Source organism: Malaclemys terrapin, chromosome 7, assembly GCF_027887155.1.
Source record: "Malaclemys terrapin pileata isolate rMalTer1 chromosome 7, rMalTer1.hap1, whole genome shotgun sequence".
In the NCBI taxonomy this organism is placed as follows: domain Eukaryota; kingdom Metazoa; phylum Chordata; order Testudines; family Emydidae; genus Malaclemys; species Malaclemys terrapin.
The window spans coordinates 116,757,993-116,776,857 of NC_071511.1; positions in this window are offsets into that span (position 1 = coordinate 116,757,993).

Here is an 18,865-nt window from a genome sequence, read left to right on the forward strand (position 1 = left end):
AAGAGTTGGCAACTGTTGGCAACTCCTTGGCCCTACCAAGATTAGGGGTTCCAATGTGCAAGGCATTGTAAAGACACATAAGACCCTGACCCCAAATGCTTGGAGTCTAAGTGTATGTCTATACTACCCGCCAGATCGGCGGGCAGTGATTGATCCAGCGGGGGTCAGTTTATCACCTCTAGTGTAGATGCGATAAATCGACCCCCGAGCGCTCTCCCGTTGACTCCTGTACTCCACCGCCATGAGAGGCGCACGCGGAGTCAACGGGGGAGCAGCAGCAGTCGACTCACCGCAGTGAAGACACCACAGTGAGTAGATATAAGTACGTCGATTTCAGCTACATTATTCACGTAGCTGAAGTTGTGTAACTTAGATCGATCCCCTTCCTCCTCCCCCTCTCCCTTCCCCCCCAGTGTAGACCAGGCCTAAGTAAAAAGACAGAAAAGAGTGAGGGAAGGGAAGTATTATTGTATAGAGAGATTAAGGGACCTGCCCAAGGTCATTCAGGGAGTCCTATTAATACATTTCATGTATGTTCGTGAAGGACTCAGATATTGTAGTGATGAGTGCCATAGAAGCCCATGATGAAATGAATAATTCTGTCTTCAGAGCAGGATGTGAATAATGGGCAGTAAATAAAACACGAGACCATGAGGAGAAAAGAAAATATTGAAAAACTGCTCATTAAATGAGCACAGTCCATCCTGTGCACTGAATGAGGCAGCCATCCTGTGGAAAAAATCGTATGTGATCATGTAATTAAAGACTGTATCATTATGCAAACACACAAGAGGGCTGAATTAAGGTTGCACATGCGACTTTAATTGTGGCATTTCTTAACTTTTGAGGGCTTGACTTTGCAAGCTGTATGTTTAAGGAATTTTTGGAGTATGTAATATACGATTTAGATGCAGTATATTTTATATTGGTGTTATATATAATTTACACACCCACCCACCATAATAGAGGTGTTTGTATGTTGGTGGTCACGCACAGAAGTTAAAGAGAACAATTCAAGATTCTTTAACTAGTTAGGAAGACAGTAAGATAAAAGGAATTAGATAATGCTCAGCTTTAGCTAATGTGTCCTTGAATAAGCTGATTTGCCCTGAATTTTAATAGACCCCTGATTCATGAAATCTCAAACAGAATTAAGGTATGGACTGGATCCTAATAACATCATGCTTTATATCCATGAAAGATAAATTAAAGGATGCAAAACTGCTATTGACAAACATTGATTATATGTACTTTGAAGTCGTGCCAGATGCATCTTGTCAGCCTCCAAAGTTTTCTTTTAAATCTCATTGCGTAAGGCTTTTACTTTTTAATTATTTTTTTTTCTCCACAGCCTCTTTGATCAACAAAAATGTAGATCATATTTGGGTGATGCTACTTCCTCTGCATTTTATTTAGATGTGCCCTTGTGCATAGCACAAGCTACATGAAAAGGTTGTGCGCTGCATTGTCATCTCAACGTATTATCCTGGATGCTGTTTAACACTTCAAGGAGCTGCTCGTGCTCTTGGGTGAACTTCACTCCTGTGCTGAAGGCCAGCACTTAAATCTTGCACAAGTCTTCAATAACAAACTTATTTTATAGAACTTCTGTTGACCCTTTGCCCAGGGGACAACTTTGCCCTCTGTGAATACTCCACCACCCAGTTTTATACTTGTCAATCAAGGGTGCCCTCCTGTCACATTTTGCTCTACTGAAAGAGAAGCTTGGTAGCATCTTCTGCTAATGGGAGAAGATGGACTATGGTTTTGACAAATGAAGGAACTTTAATAACCTTAACAGAAAGTTTAGACTGGGTAAAAATAATGAGGCCTGGGTAACCAAGCTTAGCTCTATGTGGAAACTCATTGGGCTGAAAAATGAAAACCTCACCCCCAACCTACCAAGCATGGTCATTGCTACAAGGCATGGGAAGGAGCATCAAACATGTTGCACTGCTCCTCCCCGGTGCAAGGTTTTCGGCCAGCAGCTCGGTTTTGTGAATGGAACCACTCTCCCACCCCCTCCAATGCACCTTGCACATCCCAGTGCATTGAACAGACATGGAGCTCTGCTGTGCTGAGCTGTGCTATAGACTGGAAGATATAGTGATCCTAGACAGGGTTTCTGAAACTTGTTCCCACCACACACAGTACGATGGTGTGCAATTCTGCTATATTCAAGCCCTTCTATTAGCACATTGAAACCTGGTAAATCCTTTCCAGTAGCTCTGAGGCCTCATCCCACCTGCTACATTTACAACTGCAGCGTTACCAACATAATCATCTGCACCTGCAAACCACAAGCATTTGTGCATGCAAGTCATCAGACTACTCCCAAAAGCTGTTTACTCACACAAATGACCTTTTGGAAATGTGCAAGATGGTGGAAAGCCCAAAGTCCTAATGCATGAGGGGCTGACCCAGACCTATCCATGACACATGGGTGATCAGGACTGGAATATAAACGTGGAGGGGAAATGGCTGTGGTAGTGCCTATCTGGGGGGAGGAAAGGGTTGTCCTTTCCTCTCCCAGTTAGCAAGGTCTCTGGCAATTGGGACCCACTGCTTTTTGTGATGAAGCCTTGAGGAAAGGGGTTGAAACTGTTGCTGGTGAAAGTGTTACTCATCTTCATTATACTTCTTCCATCGCTGGTGGTTCTGCCCACTGGGTTATAGGCTCCAGTACAGAAGAAACCACACTGCAGTAGGTGATTTATTTCTCTATTGTAGGTAGGTACACAGGGCCCAGCAGTGTGATATCTGAATGCCTCCCAAGAGATAGAATATTTGGGGAGGAAATGTTTTCAGTCTAAAAGAAAAATCACATGACGTTGAGGAGATGTGATGGGTATGTCAGACTGCACACAAAGATCCGATATTGCATTTATTGATCAATCAAGTCACATGCAGCAAAGTTCACCACTGTGCAAGGCATCAGCACAAGGCCGACGTGCTACTGAAGCCCTATTTTGTGGGTTTCAGTGAGACATAAGCCTCATGCTGGCCTTTTAGAATCATAGAATATCAGGTTTGGGAGGGACCTCAGGAGATCATCTAGTCCAACCCCCTGCTCAAAGCAGGACCAATCCCCAGACAGGTTTTTGCCCCAGCTCCCTAAATGGCCCCTTCAAGTATTGAACTCAGAACCCTGGGTTTAGCAGGCCAATGCTCAAACCACTGGATGAATCACCTCCATGTTTAGTTGGGGATAGTTTATCTAAAGAGCTGAGGTTTTTAAAACAATTAATATGAAGATACATTTAAAAGGGAACTAACAGCCTGCGTGTAGTTGAGGATAGTTTATTTGGAACCAGCCATGACACTTACAGATCATCAGCCCGATGATTTGCACGTGTGAGCGACCTGGCTTTGGATGTGTCTCGTTAGGTCTTGGTCTCACAGATCCTTTTTTGCCAGTGTGGAGTCCCACTGAAGCAAGTTGGCACAAGGGTCTGCACAAGCACATCCCAACATAGGATAAATAGCACATGCAGGGCTACATTATTTTGTTGATGCCACTGGAGTAGTGGACTCGGATCTTCACTCTTTTAAAAACATTAATGACTTGACATTTGGATTTTGAGTAGGTGGGAGGATTCAATAATAAAACGGAAGAAACAGCTTCCAAGTTGACCTTGAGAGGCGTCAGGCTATGCCCAGGACTGCATGAGAGTTGAGAGAGAACAACAGTACAGCAAAAATTCTGGCCCACACCAAGGTCAAGACTAGAGGCAGGTCCCTACAAAACCATTCCCCCCCCCCCCCAAAAAAAAAATATTTCATTTTCACTTTTGAGTTTTCAGCTGACATGTTTTCATTTTGGTTACCAAAAACCAAATTTTCGGTTTTTGGTTATAACCCCGTTATTTTATTTTCATTTTTATGGGGTTGTTTTGGTCAAAATTAGCCATTTCCTAAAAAACCTTCTCTGTGGAAAAATTTCTAAGAGCCCTGGACAATACCAGTGAATCCTGAGTGACAGAGAACTCCTCCATGGTCAATGGTGATTCTTCATGCCAACAGGTAAAACAAACAAGCATTAAAGGATATTGTGCCAAGTCTGACAAGATTTACATACATTAGCCCCAGTCCATGTTAAACATATTGAACATGGCCCACAGATCTAATTATTAGCACCAAAAAGAAAAATCACCATGATAATAAATGAGGAAATAAAATTACTAGAGTAAAAATCTACTCCTGTAACACTTGACTTTTCAAAAACAAATAATTTCCTTATGAGCAACTTCATGCACATGGGACCAGATCCAACGCCTAATGACGCTCATGAGGTCTTTCCATGAGGCCCCACAAGCAGTCCTATGGAGCACAGTGGGATTGCCAAAAAAGCATAGAAGTTTCCAGGCTCAATGCCAATCTTTCCATTACTTTGGCACTTTCCACCATCACCAGCCTGGCTTTTCTTCAATAACCTCACAACGTAAAAAGCCCTGCAGATGGGCATGATTTCTTTACCGACCTTTAAACACCACAGACTAAAAAAGGAAAGCAGCAGCTCTATTATTACAGTCCATACAGAAGGCTCAAAACTGAGAGGGAGTATCAGGGATTGGCTTTTAATACCAAATCTTGGAGTTTTTAGTTTCTGGAAGAACTTCATCCTGATGCAGAGAGCTGGCGCGAGGCCTGGACACCACTCAGTTTGAAATGTAAAATGTTGTGGTTGCATTTTGTTTAATAATCCACATCAGCGGCAAATTCTCACTGATGATTTTGCTTCCTGTGTGTCAGATCAAAAGCACAGCCAAAAATGGAATGATTGCAGGCCGTCGAAATGCAAGATTTGTTAGATACACAGGGCATGTCTACACTGCAGTGGGGAGCAAACCACTAGCAGGACTCAAGTTAAAGTGCTAAAAAGAGCAGTGCGGATGTTCTGGCTCAGGCTAGCACTCAGGGTCTGAAGTCTAGGGGGTCAGGTGGGCTTGAGAGCCCAAGCTTCCACCTGAGCTGGAATGTCATGGACTAATGGACTAATCCAAGTTAGGTGGACACTGATCATGCCCCCTGATCCTTGAAATCCACTCTAAGGCCTGTTCTGCCATTGGTTGATCAATAGGGTTAGATACAGAAGAACTACCCATCTGAATAGGGCCAGATTCTCTGCTGTGACTGACCATCTTACGCAGGCCATAACAGACAGGGTAGGCCATCAGGGAGCCACTTAGGCCTTCCTGTTTCTCTGTCAGGCCTCAGGTACAAATTGGAGCAGTCTGAGGTCTACTGTAACAAAAGCCTGCTGATAATGGTCCGCAAAGGACCACCCACCATTGGGTATTGCTGGGGCACACCGAACACTGGACACACCCCTTGTGACCCTTCTCTGCATAGGGGGCTGTGAGGAGGCGTGAGCTCTGCACCCGCGCTGGAGACTCCCTCACATCAAGAAATTCCCCAACAGGGGACTTACAGGCAGCTATTGATCCCGATCAGTGCAAAGGGTGAATTGTGAAGCAGAGAACTTGCCTCTACAGCCTCGGTGTAAAAGTGAGGTGACGTGAGCGGTGAATGTAGGCCTGCTTGTTTTAGAGAGCAAGTGGCTGTGCAAAAGCTTGGTGGTTAGGTAAAAAACAAAAAAGTGCAAAATTTGCCTTTCCACAACAAGCCTGGGCAGGGAATTACAAAGATGACAAAAGAGGAGGAGGAAGAGGCCAGGGCAAAAGAATAAAAATTAAAAAACAATAAGCAAAGCTGCTGAATGTAGGGGAGAGAAAGAACAGAAACCAATACTGAGTCCACAAGGGAAAACCCTTAGTTACTCCTTGGCCCAGTGCCTTGACTTGCATGGAGTTACTGCTGATCTATCCTGGGACAAGTGAGATCAGAACCAGCTCCTTTAAAATCCCAGCAGACAAACACTTAACGAAGACTGTATTATAGTAGTACTTAGAGTCCACAACTGAGATCATCGTGCTCAGCCCTGTACAAACATCTGGTGAGACAGTCCCTGTGCCAAAAAGCTAGCAATCGAAATGGACAAGAAAGACAAGAAGTGGGAGGAAAAATAGAGGCAGAAAGAGGTGATGTTGACTTAGCCAAGATTGCAGTAGGTCAGAGGTAAAAGGGAGAACAGAACACATGTCTCAAGCGTCGGCCCATTGCCCTACTCACTAGACTATACTGTGTCTCTTCATATTTTACAAAATGCAAGTTCCATTCCAGGGATCCGATCTTGCAAAACCGTAAACAGTGCAGTCAGTGGGATTCAGATGAGCCACGGTTTTCAGGATCAGGCCCTGTTGCAATTTTTTAGTGCTTCGTTTAACATTCAAGTCTGTGTTTCCTTCACGGTGTGATAGAGATGAGCCCACTCTCAACACTTCTTTATTTTTATAATCCCAAAACAAGATGAGTATAACAAACATTGTGGTGATTTTTTTCTGTTGAAGAAACAAAACTGTAAAGACGTCTGAATTCCATGCAATTATGTTAGCATCTCGCGGGTGGCGGGAACTAGGGAATGCTTGCATTTAAAACTCTAGAGCACGTGCCAAAAAACAGTAACTGTTTTTGCTCAGTTCCTTTCTCCCTATCTGCTTCTGTGCAGTCATTTTAAACAGAGATTGCATTATCTTCAGTGGGATGTTCGGATGACATCCACTTTCAGGAGGTGTGGATACTGCACTAACCTCAAGTACATTATTAATTTATCATGACTGCTAAGACATGAGGCAGGATAGCATTTTAGGTTGCACAGCACTGGTGAGATGGTGAATTTTTATCAATTGCTCCCTGGTCAGAGCACCATTAATGATCCAGCTACATGGAACAAGTTACAAGATTCAGGCCTTTGTTCTTATAACAGTTGTGGGCTCCCGTCTGCTGAGTAATTTACATGAAATAGTTGAAAAATGGCAATTACTGCTTGCAGGAAATTTTGAAAAATTGTAGTGGGGTTTTTTTTTGGGTCAAAATATCCCAAGGAAAAACTGATTATGGTTAAAAAAAGCGTGCAGTTTTTGGAAATTGAAAATGTTTAACAAATGTTTGGGTGTGGTTTGGGTTTTTTAGTGAAAACCTAGAAATTTTTATGACAAAATGAAATTTTTCTATGAAAATTTTCATTTTTGATGAAAAGCCTTTTTTCATTCAATTCTAATGAAATGATATTTACTAGTGAACTCAAGGCTATTACTATAGAATAGAGAAACAGAGGAATTTCGTAGGGGGCTTCACATCAGTGCTGTCCTCTGACCTTTTATTAATGCATTACACAACATTTGTTTGATCTGAAAATTCACACCCTCTCCAATCTGTTTTCTCGTTATAGTTTTACTTATTTGTTATTCACACACTGATACTAATTTCTGAAGGTGGTAGGTTGCCTGGATCATAGGGCTGGTCTTCTCTATGGGGAGACTGATGCTGCTACAATCGATTGCAGCAGGGATTGATTTAGCGGGTCTAGTGAAGACCCACTAAATCGACAGCAGAGCACTCCAGATCTCTGGGAAGAGTAAGGGAAGTCAATCGGAGAGCATCTCCCATTGATCCAGCGTAGTGAAGACACTGGGTTAAGTCGACCTAAGCTACATCGACTCCAGCTATGTTATTCACGTAGCTGGAGTAGCGTAACTTAGGTCAACTTACTGCCATAGTGAAGACAAACCCATAGATTTAAGATTCTTTGGAAAGGCTGAGGACTATACTATTATATTAATAAAATAAGAGACAAATCCTTACTCCAGACTCAATCATGCATCACTGTACTCATATTAGCAGAGCTGGTTACTGGTATTAAAACTGATTTCATGAAGGAGCTTTTTGGGTTCCATGGACAGAACATCACCTGTCAGAATTTCCAAAGCATTTTTATTTTCAGGATTTCTGGATGTAGCGGGGTGGTCACCCGCTCCTGCCCTGAAGGGCTTGAAATCAGTCCTTAAAGAGGGCTGCAGGGGTAAAAGCAGCCCTGGAGAGGGCTGCAGCTCTGAATACTGGGCTGATTGGGGAAGCAGCCGCAGCTGGCCCACGCCCCAGTCAGGGCCCAGCTGGCCCTATAAAGGCTGGGAGCCAGGAGCAAGGACCCAGTCTCTCTCTGCATTCAGAGAGAGAAGGGCCTGGCTGCAGGGAGCTAGATACAGAGTACCTGAGTGGAGCAGGGTTGGGTACAGGCTGGGGAGCTCCAGCCTGGAAAGCCCCAGGCTGCAGCCTAGCAGAAGGCCAAGGGGTACTAGGGGTTGCAGAGGGCAGCCCAGGGATAGGCCAAGGCAGCAGGTCCAAACCCAACCTTGCCTGTGATGTGTAGGCTGATACTGCAGTCTGCCCCAGGGCGTGGGGCTAGACGATGACTGGCAGTAGCCTTATACTGAGGAGAGGTGGGAATAGTGGGTGGGGGTTCCCCTGGGAGGGGAGACCCTAAGACTGAGGGGTTACTGCCAGGGGGCAGCACCCAGTTAAAGGGGCACCGGGGTCCAGGGCGGGACACGGGACCGCAGGTAAGGCGGATCACCGGCCTGCAGAGGGCACTCTGGACACTGGGAGAGCTAATTCCCAAGACAACCAGCAGGAGGCGCCGCAGGGGTGAGTCCACCCCTCTACACTGGATCATACAAAATTTTTACAAATTTGGATTCGTTCTGATTTGCAACAAAACCAAATTTTAAAAACGCATAATTTCCCATGAACCAGAAATCTGGCATGTGAGTTCTCTTTTGTAGTTCTTCTGGAGTTAATGGGATGCCTCACAAGTAAGAAGTACACCCCAAGAGATTTATATCAGCTCACTGGAAAGTCAGCAGTCACTCTAGGTTAATAGTTTCAGGCAAATCTATTCTAAGATTAGCGCTGGTCTGGGGGAAAAAAAAATCTCCCCACCATGGAACCTTCAATTTTTCCAGTATAAATAAATAAATAAATAAATAAAAAACATTTTAGACTGAAAACTTTTGATTCAGGAAAGCCTTTCTGATGCCTCATGAGAGTTGTAGTTCAGTTTGCTCATGTCCCCATTCTCTATGGGGATTGGGGGTGGGAGCTTCTTGGCTGAACTGTATCTCCCAGGATCCATCATGGTAACCCCTCTTGTTGAGCTGCTACAGAGCATTATGGGAGTCCTTGCCCACACTGCATCATGGGAGGTGTAGTCTGAGTAGGGAATCCAGCCCGCGGAGGAGAATGGAAGCAGAAGGCACTGAACTACAGCTCCCAGGAGGCACCAGAGTGATAGTTCCAAATCAAAATGTTTTGCTTTCAGCTGAAAACTTTTGGGGTTTGCAGCATTCAGTTTTGATGAAAAGTTAAAATTTTCCACAAAAAGGAAATGCTCTTCACAAAAGATCTTGTTTAGTCAAAAACTCAATTTTCCATCAAAAAGTTTTAAACAAACAAACAAAAAGTCAATCAGCCTCCAATTAAAAATGGAATTAAGGTTCAGAGTTAGGGTAAAACATTTGGGATGTGTAATTATCCCAAAAACAAGCATTACAAGTTTTGTAAAGAGACTGCTCAGTTCAGCAAAAACAAAACTCTCAACTCATAGGACTGTAGGCTGGGAACTTGCTGCTTTGTGCAGCTTCATCACAAAAGTGTTTGCGTGGAGGACAAGGTAGGGGGTCTCGCACTTACAAAACAGGAAATAGGGGAGCGGTGGAGCTTGGCTCATAATACTCTGGGTAAGCCACTTCACCCTATCATGACCACTTTACTACACCAAACCCAAGAAACTCAGAGTCAGGGTGAAACTTTAAAGAAATCAGAACATGTTAAAGTGTGGGACTGCACAGTTAGGGCACAAAGCCAACCGTGCCTTTGCCCTGTAATAACCATAATTTTGTCTTCCTTCCCCCTCGCTCCCTTCATGGTGTCACCCTCAACACTAATACCCATCAGTGTGCTCTCTGTGACCTATGTACATGTCAAGACTCAGTACATTCATGTACCCTCCTGACATCCCCAACCCACCCCCTCAAACACTCATGCCCTCATCTACCCCTCACCCCTCCATTCACTCTCCTCATGGCTGTCCCCCATACCTTTTTTGCCCTCGCCCCTCCCCACCCACCCACCAATGGTGCTGTTTTATGCCTCAGGCTTAGTAGGGAAACGGGGGAGAGGAGGGAACAGTTCTAACTTGCCCCTGCAGGCTGCCCATAGTGCCCCCACTGAGGAAGCACAGCAGAAACAGTTTCCTCCCCCCGGCTGGCTGCACAGATAAGTGAGCTGGGCCCAACGGTTGCAGCAAACAGTGCAGTGAGGGAGGAGAAAGTATTGCGATTGGGCACAAGGGAACATCTTTGGGGAAAGGGGGCTTCAGCCTGGGGGAAAAGCAGGAGCTGAAGAGTTGGCTAGCAACTCCGGCCCCTTGTTTCTATTTCAGGAGGGGCAAATGTTAGTCACACTGCCTCTTAGATCTGCCCCCACTTTGTTTTTCCAGCCATTCTGTCTACGTGATGAGAGGCTAGATTCCCTACAGACCTGGTAAATCGTTAAAGGAGGGCAAAATCTTTTCTATGGTCATATTCTCTCTCTCTCTCTCTCTCTCTCTCTCTCTCTCTCTCTCACACACACACACACACACACACACACACACACACACACATCCTCCCCAACTGCCTGGTCCTGCTCAACTTTACTCACCTAAGTAGTCCTCACTCACGGGCATGATCTCATTGAAGTCCGTACAACTGCTTGTGTGTGCAAGGATGACTTGTGTCAGAAAACATTGGCAGGCTCGCGTCCCCCCGTTTTGTAACATTTCCCCTCAAAGGATCATTCAAGGAGGCATCTTAGAATCAGATCCCAGAGAGGGAGCTAAAAGAAACATCAATAAAAAGAAACGGTGAGGAAACCAAATATAGAACAGACCAATATGAATTAAACAACATCCTAGAAATCTTCACACAAGAATTGATTTGCTCATTTGTACTTCTTTCTATTCTTTAATCTTTCAGCAGGGCTTCCATCCTCCCCCTTTGCTTTTTTTAATATTCTCTGCTCATCTGTTGTCTACAATATTGCTTCTGATCTCTCCTATCCCATCAATCATCTATACAGAGACTAGTCCACACACACTCTGGTCTCCAATCCTAATGACTGTAAAGAACTAATCATCTAGACTGAGTGATGCTCCTTGTTGTAAGTGTCTCTTTGATTTATTAAAGATCTCTGTATAAATTCCTGCATGTTTTGCAAGTTATTTCCTACAACCTGTATGAAGGGACTTTGAAATCCTAAAACTATCTGAGTACGGGAGGTTTGGTTCACCTAATAAACAAAATCATGTCATGGAAAAAAAAGTATCCTCGATTTAAGATAGCAGGATAGCTTAATCCCAACTTCAGCTCCGGTCCTCAGTTTGACATGTCCATCAAACATACACAGCCCTCTTTAATTTGAAAAATACTCTGCATGTAACTTTATTGTGATGGACACACAGCTGAGAGCCACAAGCATAATGGCAATGCTAGAGACAATGAAATTTTCCTAAATGGTCATTACCTCATCATATTGCAATTGATTCTCTTCAGATGACCAGCAGAACTTCCAGGCTGCTTGACTGATGTTTTAAAAGCGGAATAAGATACACATTCTGTGTTGTCCAGATCTACTTACTATAGCTCCCTAAATCAAAGAACCCTTCCTCACCTTGATTCTGTAGGTGCAATTTGGGTACCAGAACTGACCTCTGAGATCTTGGAGGTGTGTGCTCCAATCAGCATCTAGGTGTTTCACAGTCTACAAGAACGCCTCAGCTACAGAATGCTCCCATTGATCTGTAACTCTATTATCCAAGCCTACGCATTACCCAGATCCCTTCCTTGTCCCCAGCATGAGATTCAAGGGGGACAAGGAAGGGAATTAAATAATACAGAAATTCAGATAATAGAGCAGAGATCCCTGACCAGGACTGCAAGGAGAAGAAGGAAGACAAGCCAACAACCACTGGGGAGGCCACCCCGCTGCTGAGTGGTTCCTGCTGTCTTGTTTATCTAAACTCCTGATTATCCAGATAAAATGTGTCTCCCCCCAGGTTATTTGAATAATTGGGAGTATACTGTAGTTGCAACATTACATGGGCGTTGCCCGGTTAGGGTTGGGATTTTCACCAGAACCTAAATTTGTGCCACCTTTGCTCACATTGAATTGTTCCTTACTGTGAGTAGGCCCACTAAAATCAATGGGGCTACTCACAAAGTGGGGCTCAATTCAACACAAGCAAGTGTATCAGCTCACTGGGTGTTGGGCATCTAACTCCCTTAGTAAGTGTTTTGGAAATGCACCCTTCTTCCCAAGGGCATTGTGATGGTACCAGTTAATTTAAGGTTACTCCTCCCAATTATGCTTTACAAGAGCTCTATTTCAAACAAGGTCTTTGCCTATCAAATGTTCACAAATTCCATTCCTCCTTCCCTTGCTGGATTTGTACAGAATATTGAATACCAACTAAGGATAAATGCATATTCCTTAATGTTCCTTGGTCACTACTAATGAACCAGCTACTGTTGCAGGCTGGTGAGTTTCACGCATTGATTGTTTTAGTGCTCCATTGTAAGCAAGAGAGACATTAATAATTCTATTACTACAGATACATCATGGCAACTCATAAATATAGATACAACAATTAAGATCACACATGAGTTAAAACACATTTTTTAGCACAGTATGGGTAGAGTTACGCTGGCGCACAAAAGAAGTGGAGCAAAAATTTTAATGAGCAATTTATTCAATGGATTTTCTCACTTTTTCTGTTTGCAAACATGTGAACCTTAATGTCTTCATGTTCTGTAGATTGTTCGCGAGCAGTTTGTTGCAAGCATACAGTATTTGAAATTTGAGCCGGGTTAATTGTGGTTGGTAATGAAATCACATGGTATTCATTTTTGTCTCCTGATTTGATGACGACTGTTACTCTTAGAAACAGGTTTCCCATCCAAACACTTACATTTTGGAGTTCAAAACTCATTCTGTGTGACTAGTTCCTAAAATTCACATAACAAATCACCATTTCTGCAAAAATTCCTGCCAGTAAACTTATTCACTAAATGATTAACAGAAAGTGAATCCACAAAATGGCATCAACTAGATCAAACATTTTTCATGACAAATTTGTCTGGTGTTCATCAAAAAATTTCAAAATTCAATTTTTTCCCAACCAGCTCTAATGCAAACACAGACAAAGCAAATTCAAATTTATATTCAAGCAAATATTCATGGAAAAGGTCTATGAGGTATGACCCGTATGATACCAGCTCAAGCACACATATTCATAACATCACAGCACAGTCCTGTGTAAAGGTGTCTATTGGCACCAGGTGGGATGACTGCATTATCCCAGCAAGGCAAAGCCACACATCATTTCTGCAGGTCACTGTTATTTTTGTAGTAGTGTCTGCTTTGGGCTGATGCTTCACAACAGCTCAAAAAGGATGGCAGCTGTTCTGTGAAGTTCACACTCTAAGGACAGTTAGACAAGTAGACAGAGGTTAGAAGAATAGGAACAACCACTGGCAATTTCTATACAAACCAGCTTGATTCACTATATTCGGCATGGTAGAAGTGGGTTTTAATGGGTACACCTATACCGCACACTAAGCCTGGGCTCGGACTCAGGTTTCAGCCCAAGCCTGCCTTCTGTCCACACACAAATCAGTTTGACTTGAGTCAGCAAGCTCGCAGGACACGGGTGTGAAGACTCTGCTGGGCGTGTGTGAATCAGAGCCCTACTCTTGCAGAAACAGGGGTGTAAGCCCTGTCAGTTTGCAGTGTGGAGTAAGGTCCGTCCACAGACCTGAGTCAGAAGGTCTGCATACTGCAGCATGGGCATGTTAGCACAGCTGTGAGACCCAGGTCCAGCAATTGTAAACCCAGGTTTGCAGTGCAGTGCGGATGCTCAGTTACACCCTACAGACTTGGGCGAAGACTACAGTGTAAACATACCCTAAGAGGGACTTAACCATAAACGGGGTAGGAGCCTTGAAGATGAGCTTAAAGAGGTCATACCATATGGAGGAAGGCAAGATATTTGGCATGAATCTGTCAGCTTTTCACACAAAGTGCTAACAAAACATTTACTTTATCACCATCATCACGTGTATGGTTAAAATTGCATTCATACTATATACTCCACCCCCCTGCCCAAAAGAGTACCATGAGTCTAGCTATAGTGGTCTCAACAGAAAAGAACGAATATGTTAGAAAGTCTCAAAATGATCTAAAAAATGTTTCCTCTACGTAGCAATGCTGCACCAAAGCTTATTCATCTATGGAAACTGGGCATTCTCAAATTTCCAATAGGTAACGCTGCCTTTAATTAACCTGGGTGGTTGACCAAATATTACACCTTAACCCTGTCAACTAGAATGAATATTGCAAATGTTACACCACAGACGTGTGTAATTGGGGAGGAAATGCCACCTGTTTGAGGAAGGAAGGACCCATTTCTGTGGGTGGTTGGATTTCTTTGAAGATAGCGACTGCCTGAAAGATGCTCAGTGGCTTAGAATGTTAGAAGTCGTTAGTCCTAGTGGGAATGAGTTAGTGGGCAGAGCTACAGGTGAGGTGGCAAAAAACGCCTGATAAATACAGTTAATTGCAAGGGTATTGCCACCACACTCTCCTCATAGCCAGTTTGTTTGTGTAGCTATAAAAACACATCTAGATCACAAACCCTCAGCGGAGCTGAGAAAGGTTCTGTGTCTTTGACACAAGAGAAGAAGATCTCCATCCCAGCAGTTCTAGTGACATTACTCATCTCTGAACAGATAACTCAATACAAAGAAAACGAAGAAAAAGCAAGGAAAAAAGTAGACGCAGACAGTTTCATAGAGCCCAAACCAGACAAGACTCTCTCTGATGACCAAGGGAAAAGCTTTGATAAACTGTAGGGCAGCTCCTCAAATCCAGGTCTCTGAAAGCGGGGGTGGAACACTGCAGGAAATAATATGAGGGTCCCTGCTGTGGGAGTCAAGGGAGAGAGGGGAAATAGTTCAGGTAATAAAAAAAAATGTTAATGTTCCAAGAGCGGAAGGCATCTGAGTGTAATTCCAGACTTTTAAGTTCAGTTTTCAAATCTTGGAGAAAGAAAGAGCCAGCCCGCTGCCTTCTCTCAATTTTGTCACATCGGGTTTAAGGTGCAGAATAAATCAAAACTTTTTTTTTCAGAACATGGTACAAAGGAATACATTAATAATACATGAAAAACATTCATCATGTTGGGGTGTATCAGTGGAAACACTGTTTTAAAGAAACTATGAGTAACACATGAAAAAAGTTGACCCGAGGAGTCGTGGGTGAGGGGAGAAAGTGAACATGTCGTGGGTGGGGGGAGAAAGTGAACGTTTCTGAGGCTGTGACTTTCAGATTGGGAGAAGAAGATACCCAACACTAGGGATTGGTTTTCCACAGAGCCAGTATGTATCAAATCCCATGAGCCATCTCCCCACACTACACTCAAGAAGAATAGAAAAAGATATAAAGGTGGGGGGGGAGGAAATCTCCCAGCGAACTGGGATATATCTCGCTGTGTACCTGTCATGCTTTTTTTCTGCCTATTTCTCATTTCTATCTCTAAGGACTTTGCTGTCTGCAAGGCCAGGCAATCATTTTGGTGTTCAATGCTGTGCATTACTGCAGAGAGAACACACAAACACCTTCCTAGAGACTTTACTTTTCTCTTTTCCCCCCTCCCCCACATTGCACACGTAATAAAAAAATATAAGTTGTTCTGATTAAATGTATACTGTTTGCTTATGGAAAAAGCATACCGCTACCAAGTATCTACTTGTAAACCTATCGGAAAGAAGAAATTGCATAAAAATCAAAGAAATTATAAGCTTTTCAATGACATTCATGATTTGTATTATCTTAGCATCCAGCTGAGACTCAGGCCCTGTACATCTATCTTAGCTATTCATATGGCCCCCATGAACACAGTACACCTCTACCTTGATATAATGCGACCCGATATAACACGGGTTCGCATATAGCACGGTAACCCCGGGGCTCCGGCAACGGGGCTCGGGTGGCGCTTTAAAGGGCCCAGGGCTCTGGCTGATGCAGGGAGCCTGGGCCCTTTAAATCACCACTGGAGCCCTGCCGCTGCTACACCGGGACTCTGGCAGCGCTTTAAAGGGCTTGGAGCTCTGGCCGCTGTGGGGAGCCCTGGCCCCTTTAAATCACCGTCGGAGCCCTGCCGCCGCTACCCTGGGGCTCGGGAGGTGATTTAAAGGGCCCAGGGCTCCCCACAGCTGGAGCCCTGGGCTCTTTAAATCACCGCTGGAGCCCTGTCGCCGCTACCCCGATATAACGGGGTTTCACCTATAACGCAGTACGGATTTTTGGCTCCCGAGGACCGCATTATATCGGGGTAGAGGTGTATCTGAGAGCATCACTATACTCCTGTGAGGTAGGGTAGTGCTAGTTTCTCCATTCATCAGATAAGGAAATGAAGCACTAAGAGGCTAAGTGACTTGTCCAAGGTCACACAGAAAGTTTGTGGCAGAGCAAGAAACCAAACTTGGCCTAGACTAATGCCCTAAGCACTAAACCATCCTTCCTTCACCAGGCATAGGCACATAGGAAGACAATTCCTACTCTGAAGAGCTTACAGTCTAAACATACAAGATAAACAAAAGATAGGAGGGAAAGGGCTGCACCATATAAAGGTACGTCTACACTCAAAACACTACTGCGGTGCTATTAAGTGTAGATACTCACTACAGCACTGGGAGCACCTCTCCCATCGCTGTAGTTAATCCACCTCCTCCAGAGCCAGTAGATAGCTCAACAGAAGAATTCTTCCATTGACCTCGTGCTGACTACAACAGTGGTTAGGTCACAACAGCGACATCGCTCAGGGGGGATGGATTTTTTACACCCCTGAGAGATGTCACTATGCTGAGGTAAGTTTTCAGTGTAGACCTGCCCTAAGTGAGCAAACAGAATGAAGTTTAGCAAGAGTAATGTTAGTCTTGCCAGGGCAGTTGCCATTTCTGGAGATAGCTCCTCACCCAGGAGCTCTTGTTCTCCCTTCCCAGGCCCATGTGCCTAGGTACACCCAGAGGGATGCCCTGCTTAGTTGTGTGTCTGGGGAAATGAGGCATCTTGGTTGGGCCTCACCCCATCCCTAGCCCCTGTTGCTCTCACTGCTCCTTAAAAACCTTCGTTCTTTGGTTACACTATCTCCACTTGCTGGAGAGAAAGAGAGAGGGAGCATGGACTTCACCTGTCTGTGTGGAACACCTCACACTGCTTTCCTTACATTCTCCTCTCCCCAGCTGCCGGCAGGGTAACTGTAACCGCGTTGGGCTGGCCTAGAGAGGCAGCGGAGAAAGAAAGCCCGTCATGCTCCCGGTTGGGCCTTGCAACCCCACCAAGTGGAGGCAGGACCCCGGGTGCTACTGCCGCTTGTAATGTTAAAGAGAGAGGAGCATCTTCAGCTGAGCACAAGGAAGAATTAGGGGGTGGAGAGGATTCAGGGGGCCCTTGCAGGCTCTCTTCTTCACTTAGGTGCAGGCAAGATTTTAGGGTGGGAACTAGAGCAAGAATATGACCACTGGGCCTGCAGCAAATAGATCCAGTGGGTGGCACTAACCTTTCGGCAGGAACAGCCACTGAGGCTGTTGTCGTTCTGGGCATGCAGTAGCCGCTCAGAAAGAGATCAGCATCCTCAGGGAGGTGATTCTATTTCCCTGAACCCTCTGTTTTGGGTTGGGTGTAATTCGCCCCTGTGCAGAGAGATAGAGCAAGGCCTATGTCCCACCCAAACCCACTGTGTGTAGGCTTCCTAATTTGTGCCCTTGAGAACGTCTTCAACACTTTTTTTTAAATCCACTCTTCCAACAGCCACAAAGAGTGGAAAGATTGTTATTTCGCTGAAACCTTGCACGGCAAGAGTCAGATCAGAAACCCCTGAGAGTGCAGAGGAGATTAATGAAAATGCGGAGAGTCACCATAATAATTCAAACTACCCAGGCCAATGTCAGCAGGCTCAGCAGGGCCTGTCATTATAAAGCTCCCTTTTAAAATGGGTGTCCCTCCTATTAGTTAAATTATCTAGGCTGCAGCGAAGAATATTCCAAGGTGATAGAAACTGGAACAGTACAAACTGCTAAAAATGAAAATCAGATAATTGCACATAAATTACTTCTGGGGTCTTTCAAGATCTTTCAGTCATGCTGACTGAACGGCAAGTCATTTGGAATGCAATAATTAAAATAAAAGCTACAATATACAGGGACTGTAGTTGGAATGAAGATATTAAGAGATATAGTGTACCTGCATAAATTATGCTCACCAGCGCCCTGGTTTTCAGTAGTGTCCATCCTAAAACTCACTATCATCCTCCTTAGAAAGCAAATATGAGTCTCAACAGAGAGGCCAAAGTTGAATGGGTATTTGAAAATGAACTATTCTTTTGCAGTGAGGTTGATGTGATCTGTCCTGGTCTGGGATGAAATGTACTTCAAGGGCACAGGAAGCGTGCACTACCAAAGACCATAGTGCACTTGTGAATAAGCAGAAGACTTCTGGTTAAATCCTCAGCTGACGTGAATCAACACAGCTCCACTAAAGACAACAGAGCAATGTTGATTTACACTTGCTAATGATCTGACTCTTAATTCTCTTTTTCTGTCAATCCTGCAACTTTCACAAGCACCAAAACTATATTAAGGGAGGGGGCCCAGCCACATGTCAATAGTGATGGGCTTCTCAAAACCTTGTGTTCAATGCTATGCATATTCTATGTGCATAAGGTTACCTAACTCTGATACAGAGCTTTTTATCAGTAGATCTCAAAGCACTTTATAGAAGAGGTCAATATAATCATCCCCATTTTACAGGTGGGGAAACAGAGCACAGAGGGTTGAAGTGACTTGCCTGGTATCATCCAGGAGTGGAACCA